Raw genomic sequence first — 10,484 nt, 5'->3', positions numbered from 1 at the left:
TAATAAAATGATAATCTAAGCGGATAAAATGACAGTAACCTTATAAAAATGATACTCTGAGTTGATAAAATGATACGTTTACTGCTTTGTAGGTTTGTATATTATGTATTGTGCCGATTATATTAGGTTTATTGCATAGAATGATAGTTTTACCGGATAGAATGATACTCTGAGTTGATAAAATGATACTTTTGACTGACTGATAAAATGATAGGTTTATTGCATAGAATGATAGTTTTGCCGGATAGAATAATACTCTGAGTTGATAAAATGATACTTTTGACTGACTGATAAAATGATAAAATGATAGGTTTATTGCATAGAATGATAGTTTTGTCGGATAGAATGATACTCTGAGTTGATAAAATGATACTTTTGACTGACTGATAAAATGATATATGTTAGGTTTATTGCATAGAATGATAGTTTTGCCGGATAGAATGATACTCTGAGTTGATAAAATGATACTTTTGACTGACTGATAAAATGATAAAATGAGCGAAATTCAGAAATTAAATGAGCAAAATTTGGATACGTAAATTTTATCATGAGCGAAATGACATATTTACCCTCGCGCTTTTTTTTATGAAGTAAATCTAAGTTTGAATCTAGACCACGTGATTTTAAAAATGTGTGGTCCAGATTTAGTTATAGGGTTATTACGGAAATTGGGGTTATCATTATAATGCACCCCTATATATATATATATATATATATATATATAGGGGTGCGGTAAAATGATAACCATATTTATGGTGATAACCTAATAACCTATCATTTTATGGGTCAAAAATATCATTTTTACTAAAAATGATATTTTTACACTATAAAATGATATTTTTTCAGCATGCATAGAATGATATTTTTAATCCATAAAATGATATTCTATTTTATAAAATGATATATTTCGTCCATAGAATGATAGGTTATTAGGTTATCACCATAAATATGGGTTATCATATGATCACATCCCTATATATATCCGCATTCACATATCAATTTTTTAATGAACTTAAATTTTTCACAAAATTTAAAAGTCATCATTGCTAATGCTGCTATTGTGGAGAGTTTTTTTTTTAAAAAAAAAATCACCAATTTATATGATAGGATTGCTTTTCTTTCTTTTTTTTTTATTGTTAGCATTGCACATGATATTTGATGGTAAATTTTTTATATTTATTGCTAGTATTTCACACAATAAAATATAAAGATAATTAATATAATAATGTAAATGAATAAAATATTCAAAAGCTTATTTTTATGCAATTGAAAGGAGATTATATAGGTTAAAAGATACCAACTAGACATACAGGGGCCCAATTCTGCATAGACCTATTCCTAAAGTGGACTGGGCTTGTATCTCAAAGCCTAGTCCAGCCCAACCCACTTGGTAAGTGGGTTGGGTTGGCCTGTTCAAAGGTATTTGTGTCACATATTTTCTATCACTTTTCATACTATAATATATTTGCATGCTCATATGCAATTAATGTCGTGTTTTGGAGGTAGACGTATGCGATCCAGAGTAGAGAAAGAGCTGGAGGGTTTCGCATGCCGATTGGGGTTGATCAACTATGCAGATGCCCAAGCCACACATAGAGATGTCAAGTGGGCCGGCCAGCCCTGGCCGGACCCGGTGAGGCCCGACGATATTTGAGCCCAGCCCGGCCCATGTCTGTGGCGGGCCGGGCGTGGGTTTTGGTACATAGAATGAGCCAAGCCCAAGCTCGGGCCCAATTGGTAAGTGGGCCGGGCTGGCCAAATTCAAAATTTTTATTGTGCTAATTAAACAATATTAATCTCTACTTGAATAGTATAGTACTAATGATGTACAAATACATATTCCCACAAAATAAGGAATCAAGATTTTGCATACATGAAGTTTTATGTATTCCCATAAATTTTGTGTATTATATTTATAGATTACAATTTACACACACATAAATCTATAATCCCACAAATTTAGGAATCATAATACTATAATTATGAAACTATTTTTAATGGAGATAAATCTATAAAAAAAACTAATATCTATAATTATGCAAATCAATTAACAATTAATATTTATTAATATGCAAATAAAAATGGAAATAAATTTGTTATAAGTTTTGGTTTAGGTTGAGTAATTAAATTAATTGATTATTTTATAGAATTTCATTAATAAAATCTATGATTATCATGAAAATATATAAATACAAATACAAATACAAATATATATATATATATATATAGGATGTATTCATTTCCTTTTTGTATCTTTTGTTCTTTGTTCTTTTTAATCTCAGCCCCACGATTTTGTCATCCGACGGTTAGATTGGTGCCACGTGTCATTTAATAATGCAGATTTTCAGTTGAATAATGCAGATTTTATAGTGTAATAATGTAGATCATCTGGACCGTTGATGAATGAGATCTAACGGCCCATATTAAGAAGAATAAAGGATCTAAGGTATGAATAGGAGAATAACGCTCATATATATATATATATATATATATATATATATATATATATATATATATATATATATGGTTTTGATCCAAGCAAAACCATTCTTAATACAAAAATGCAGAACCAAGCATACAAAAGTCATTTTTAGGTCATTGTAAGCTTATTTTTAAGTCATTATAGTAAGGATGACATGAAATGATCTTAACATGACCTCAAACCCAAAGTTTATAATATGACCTAAAACTGCTTTACAATGACCCTCCGTGTTTTTGTTTAATTATTGGTTTTGCTTGGATCAAAACCTTTTTCCTATATATATATATATATATATATATATATATATATATATATATATAGAGTCTCATTATTTACAAATCCATTCTTAAAGACCGAACCACCGAACCACCGAACCATACCAAATTAGGTTTTTATATCTAGTTTTTTATGGATGCGAGACACAAATTTATCAATTATTTTCGCCTTCATCACGAGCCTATTTTAATTCATCCGAAGGTAAATAAGTCATACTAACATGTTACGAAGATTTAACTTCATTCCAGTAGGTTTTTACTTCATTCTATTAGGTTTTTTTTTCATTCCAGTAGGATTATTACTTCATTCCAGTACGTAAATGCTGTTTCGCCGTCGCGTGCCGTTGTTTCTTTCTACAATATCTATCACCACTGCCACAACACTGATATGGTGTAATAAACACATGGAATGATGTAATAAATTATTGAAATAAAGTCTGTGTAGAAGCATTTGAAGTCCTACTAGAATGAAGTAACAACCTTATCCAATGAAGTAATAACGTTTCTGAATGAAGTAATAAACACACTTGAATAAATTGCATTTTTTAATGTAAATAAAGTAAAAACTCAAGTCAATGAATTCAAATGAAACATATGTTGAATCATTTCAAAACCTACTGGAAGAAAGTAAAAACATGTTGTAGTTTCAAGGTATTACGCACGGAATGAAGTAATAAACCTATACAATGAAGTAAAATGGGCTTGTAATGAAGACCGAAAATTTTACACAACAGCACATCTCATCAAAAAAACTAGATCTAATGGACCAGATTTGGTCTCTGGTTCGGTCTTTAAAATTGGTTCGACATTGATCACAACTATATATATATATATATATATATATATATATATATATAATCAATCTTCATACTCATATACATATATTATATACATATAAATAACTAATCAATCATTATATTTATGAAACTAGAGATATATCATTGACAACTAATCTCTATAATTATGCAAATCAAAATTATTATAACACAATCAATTCTAGGATGCACTATTTTTTTTAAAAAGTCAATAACTAATTTATGTAATCATAGAAAATAAATATACAAATATAATAATCCATAATCATGCATCTAATAATAAATTAACTAGGGGATATGGTTATTGGATATGTAATTATGTATGAATAACATTCAATCTTCACTCATGTACTACATAATATATATATATATATATATTGATCACAACTATATATAGGATTGTGATCAAGATAGAACCATTCTTAAACGTAGAACTATTCTTAAACGTAGAACAAATGCCAAACGGAGGTCGTTAGATCTTTTAATCCAATGGTGTTGATTTGCACAACAACTTCCCATTACAACCAAAACTATTATTAATGGGTGAATGCAGATAAGTGAAAAAATAAAGCATGCATGGACTCTTCTTCGTTTCATTCATTCTTCCATCAACATGTGAGTTTTTTCACATGTTGAGTCCGGAATGTCGTGAAAACATAGTCTAATATGTATGATTTTTAATCTTGACCGTCATTTTTCCTCATCCAATGAATAAAATATGTAGAGTTCTAGGTTCTACACTTAAGAATGGTTATATATATATATATATATATAGAGTCGTGATCATATGATAACCCCAAAATATCGTAATAACCCTATAACCAAATCTGGACCACACATATTTCTAATCATGCTGTTGAGATTCAAACTTAGATTTACTTCATAAAAAAAAGTGCGGGGGTAAAACTGTCATTTCTCTCATTTAATTTCTGAATTTTGCCAAATATCACGTAAACTGATAAAATGATAGGTTTATTGCATAGAATGATAGTTTTGAGATTCAAACTTAGATTTACTTCATAAAAAAAGCGCGGGGGTAAAACTGTCATTTCCCTCATTTAATTTCTGAATTTCGCCAACTATCACGTAAAATGATAAAATGATAGGTTTATTGCATAGAATGATAGTTTTGCCGGATAGAATGATACTCTGAGTTGATAAAATAATACTTTTGACTTACTGATAAAATGATAAAATGATAGGTTTATTGCATAGAATGATAGTTTTACCGGATAGAATGATACTCTGAGTTGATAAAATGATACTTTTGACTGACTGATAAAATGATAAAATGATAGGTTTATTGCATAGAATGATAGTTTTTCCGGATAGAATGATACTCTGAGTTGATAAAATGATACTTTTGACTGACTGCTAAAATGATAAAATGATAGGTTTATTGCATAGAATGATAGTTTTACCGGATATAATGATACTTTGAGTTGATAAAATGATACTTTTAGCTTATAAATGTTAGGTTTACTGCATAAAATGATAGTTTTACCGGATAGAATGATACTTTCAGCTGATAGAATGATAGTTTTGCCGGGTAAAATGATACTTTCAGCCGATAGAATGATAGGTATTTTTGGTGTATAAAATGACATTTTTGTTTAATAAAATGATACTTTTACCTGATAAAATGATAATCTAAGCGGATAAAATGACAGTTAGCTTATAAAAATGATAGTTTAGCTGAAGAAATTGCATATAAGCTGATAAAATGATACTTTAACGTGACAAAATGACATAAAACTGATAAAATGATAGTTTTGCCGGATAGAATGATACTTTCAGCCGATAGAATTATAGTTTTGCCGGGTAGAATGATAATTTCAGCTGATAGAATTATATGTATTTTTGGTGTATAAAATGATATTTTTGTTTAATAAAATGATACTTTTACCTGATAAAATGATAATCTAAGTGGATAAAATGACAATAACCTTATAAAAATGATACTCTGAGTTGATAAAATGATACGTTTACTGCTTTGTAGGTTTGTATATGTAACGACCCGCTAAGCCGATATTATTATAAACTATATTATTAGCTTTATTACCTATATAAGTGACTTTTATGCGATTACATCCGAGCTACGATAGATTGTCGTTGTTTGTTTTGATGTTAGGCAAGTGAATAGAACACGTAAATATATTACACCTATATGATTATAATAAATTTAAATAAATAAATAAGATCCTAAAATTTAAAATCTTGATGTCCGATACATCCAACAAAAGTCCAACAAAAATTAATTTATACATCGTATGGAAGTGGGTACTTCAACACAAATAGCCACGAACAGGAACCGAGTATACCTACACCAAATTAAATAAACCAGTAAATAATTAAATAATCAAATAATTACAAAAAATAAATAAATAATAAATAAATAATAAAAAAATAATTTTCTCAAAAAGGGGAGGGCAGATTCAGAGGTTTTAACACAGCATTTAATGCTGCATTAAAAGATTTGCAGTAGAAATCATCATATTGAATAATGTAAGGTAAGCCACTTGCAACTTATTCTTGCAAGATAAGTTACTTGCCATCTTTTATGTATAAGAACATTTACGCAAATCACTTTCTTTCACCATACACACACACCAGATATCCTAATTTCCCTTCACAAACCCCACATAAACTTTTACTCCACATCAATCTCACAACAAAGCTGAGCAAGAGGAGGAAGCAAATCTAGCTGCTTTTTTTTTCACAATCACACGGAAGCACAAATTCAACATTTCTCTTTCACAATCAAACAAAAGTGAGTACCCACACCCCACTTTCCAACATATTGAAACTTTTCACATAGGCAAAACGTATCATCTGCCCAAACCACAATATTCAATATATCTCATATAGAGAATTTAGCACCTCAAGAACATAGTTGCTATAGCATCTGCCACCACAAGTTACAAGTTTAACAACATGCTGTTTTCTTTTCACCACTGAATCTTCATATAGCAAGGCATTTACCACTCATAATTCACCAAATTCAGTAAATAGAAACAAAGTAGGCTCCTACGGCATTAGTTACTCGAAATAAGGAGAAAAAAAAACTTATCTTTATGAATCAGCCGGATTCCGGCAGCAAGCTCGGCAGCCCGGAGACGACGAGGGCAGCCCCACACCCCTATGACTTTCTATAAGTTCAAGATCTTGCCAAATCTACAAAGTTAAAACACAAACCATAAATAAAAGACAAAATCTTTATAGAAAATCAAATAAAATAAAAACAAAGGAGAAGAAATTTAACATTACCTTCCGGGAGTTTCGCGGCGACGGCGGATCCGCAGGACCAGCGGCGACGGCGGCTGATGCGGACCAGCGGCGGCGGCGGATCCGCAGCGGCGACGGCGGTGCGGCGAACCGAGAGAGACCGACCGAGGGAGAGAGGCCGCTGCTGCTACGTCCGGACTCCGGGAAGAGGACGGGGAAGCCGCCGCCTGTGCATGCACAGTGGCGGCGGCGGCGAATCTGGAGAGAAATAGGGGGGCGGCGGCGGCGTGAGGAAGAGATGGAGAGAGGGCCGTCGCCGGAGCGGCGGCGCTGGCGGGGCGGCAGATCGGCGGCGTCGAAAGGGAAGAAAGGAAGAAGCGGTGCATTTTGTGAAATGATGGAGAAGATGATGACTTAGTGTTATGTAGGGTTAGTTTTTTTTTCCATTGGGCTAGAGTTTTTAGGAATTGGGCTGCATGTATTGGGTTAAGAAGATGAGAGAATTAGAAAATAATAATTCGAGCCCATTTCCTTCTAAATAATTTGAAGTTACAATGCATAGTAAATGTGAGGCCTATTCCGAAGTTGCTATAGTTTTTATAGAATAATTAGTAAGGTATAGAACACTAATTTTAGTTTGGACCGATAATTAAATAAATCTTTGAGTTGATAATTGAACTAATTGTAGGGAATTATTTAATTAATTATCGGAATAATTCGACGTACAAATAATTTATCCCAAGTTTCGAAATAAATGTAATTGCAAGGGGAAATACTTGCGATAATTCAATTATGCGCTTAAATAAATTTTGGGATTTTTGTTCGATATTATGATGGAAAAATACGAGGAGCTAACGGAGGAATTATGGGCGTGAGTGACCGACCGGCATCGCCCCGCGACGCCTCGGGCGGCCGCTAAGAAAATGGAAAGAAAGAGGGAGACGACGTTCTCAAGTCACATAAATAATTAAGTTTAATAAAGAAGTGCTATTAGTTAAATTTCCCAATTTAATTAATATGCAAGTGTCTAAAATTTTCTAACGGTGAACAAATGATAAAAAAAATAAAGTAGGGGCATGCATTCCTATAAGTATGTGAATTTCTCAAGTCTTATTAGTACGTTGTTTGTTTTCAAAAAGGTTATCTCCGCAAGTAAGGTCGGAGTAAGAAATTCAAGTTAAAGGAACTAAACGAACCAGGTGAGCTTTCCTATACTAAAAATACAAATCGTATTTTATGAAAACACGAACACATGTTCGTGATTATTAAAGATGTTGTCTTGCCATAAATGTTTTGTGTATGATGCCTATCTGTTGGCTACGGCCAAGTAAATTATGAATGATGATATAAGTCGAATTCGGGTCCTAGTGAGGGTGGTGTCCCCGCTCGGACTAGTGTACACAAGCTCCCTCTGTCATGTTGGGCAGAGCAGGTGACCGAGGAAGGTGGCCACCTTCCCGGCACAAGGATACCTCTGACATGTTGGGCAGAGAAGGTGACCGTGGAAGGTGGCCACCTTCCCGGCACAAGAATACCTCTGACATGTTGGGCAGAGAAGGTGACCGTGCGAGAACACCATCTCGACGGCACAATGTGATCAGATATGGCTAAGTACCGGAAAAAGGGGTTGCAACCCAATGTGATATTTTTTGTAAGCTCGGGTCTTTTTAACAACACCCCGAGTGTTATTGTGATGATGGCTTGACAATATTTTCAAATGGATATGTGTAATTTTCGGCAATGTGTTCGCTGAGTACTCTTTGTACTCAGCCCTGCATATATTTCTAAATGTGCAGGTTGAGCAGCGAAGTGGTGGAGGTAGTGCTATTAAGACAAGACATTTAATTCAGTCGGAATTTGACTCTCGGAGGTTCATGTCTTCATACATGGAACCGCGTTCATTTGCTTCCGTTGTGCATCTTAAAATACCCAGGTCTAATTTTGTTCAAAACTCTGATTTTATTTCAAGCTATTCCCATTTGTTTCGAGCTATGGTCGATTGGTGTTTTCCCCTTTCTTCTCCGCTTCTTTAATCCTCCCCTAGTCACGATCAACCGTGTTTTCTATCCTTAGAAAATGCGGTCGTGACAGAGTGGTATCAGAGCATTCTTTCTCGCTCTGAACCCGAGAGTCTTCTTTGAAAATCTTTGGTCTAGCCTTGCTCCACTAGACTGTCTAATCGATGAAAATGCTCTTAGCACTCCCACCAATCGCACTCAACGAGGAAAAAAAAAAGGTAACTTGTTCTTTTTCAAAAGAAAGTCAAGATGTTTGAAAGTTTGAAATGGAGAAATAACTCATGCAGTTAATTTGAGTGAACAGATGAAAATATTAAGTTCAAAAAAAAAAAAAGAGTTGACGTTTCTTGATTTGGTAGCATGCTTAAAGAAAGAGTCAGTATGTCTTTTCTTGGCTAAAGACTGTGATTGTATGAATAAAAGAAGTAACTTTCCTAAATGGAAAAAGGTATTGAAATATGAAAGTATAAAGTATACGAGTCTGGTACCAACTGTTGAAATGATGTTTTTTTTTAAGTTGGTGAAATGACACATCTTTTTGAGTTAGCCATTGAATCATGTTGCTAGAATGGGGAATTCAAAATTTCCAAGAACTTAGAATACTTAGTTATGCATTCCTTTTAGAACACAATATGAACTCGAACTTAGAAGTACAGTATGAACATTTCTCGCTTTCCCGAGCGACGAAAAGAAAGTACGCAATAAGAAAGAAACTTCGTCACGAGAAAAGCAATCCAACATAGAACAAAGCGATGTTTCTAGAAAGATGGTAGGGGTTAAATGCCATTTTCTATGTCCAAATGACATGAATAATCTGGGTTAGCCATTATCTTTTCTGACAATCCAATCACTCCAAAGGATCATACCTTTGATCCAACTAAGCTATGTACACATACATAGCAAGATAATATGATTACAATGTAAACAAAGAACCTAGCTTTACAATATAAGTAAACAGAAACGACGTGTTACGAGAATGAGCATTCTGACGAACCGATGAGTCATAATCTCCACATATAGTCCTCTGACTTGATCGTAAAGTGAAAATAGCTTGTGACCAAAGTTTCTCATAACTCAGTTACCATTCTCTATGAAGAATTAAACAAGGGAGTATCACCCTTGTAGTTAACCAAGAAGATTCATCAGCCATGCTTACTCGAATTCCCATGAATTCCATTTTCTCGCATCCCCCTTGATCAAAATACTTTTTGTTAAATTAAGATATTAAATGACTTCTTTTGCAAGGTAATGTGCCATTATTTTCCCTCTTCTATGTCAAGGTTGAGAATCACTTTCAGTTTTGAGCTTGCTCCCTCATGTTTTCTGATAACCTCCAGTGACTACGGTCTTTCTTTACTCGTTCTGTATAAAAGCAATACTTTGACTCTCTGAATTCTTGCCATCAAACTCCTATACTTGGAGTTGCTTTATTTATAGCCTTTAGAATGAACATGTTTCCCTAAACTATTGTCTGTTCAATGATAATATATTCATCAAAGATCATTAGTAGATCTTTAGTGTTTTCACAAGGGCTTGCTGACACTCATTAATTTATAAAGAATAGTCACCTCTTCTTAATTTCACTATAATTATTCCATCATGCTGTGAGCTCTTCAGCAACTCCAGGTCCAAAGCAATTTGCTCTATCTTTGAACCAGTTTGCTCGGAT

Source organism: Salvia splendens, chromosome 18, assembly GCF_004379255.2.
Source record: "Salvia splendens isolate huo1 chromosome 18, SspV2, whole genome shotgun sequence".
NCBI lineage: Eukaryota > Viridiplantae > Streptophyta > Magnoliopsida > Lamiales > Lamiaceae > Salvia > Salvia splendens.
Note: the sequence above shows the minus strand (reverse complement) of the source record.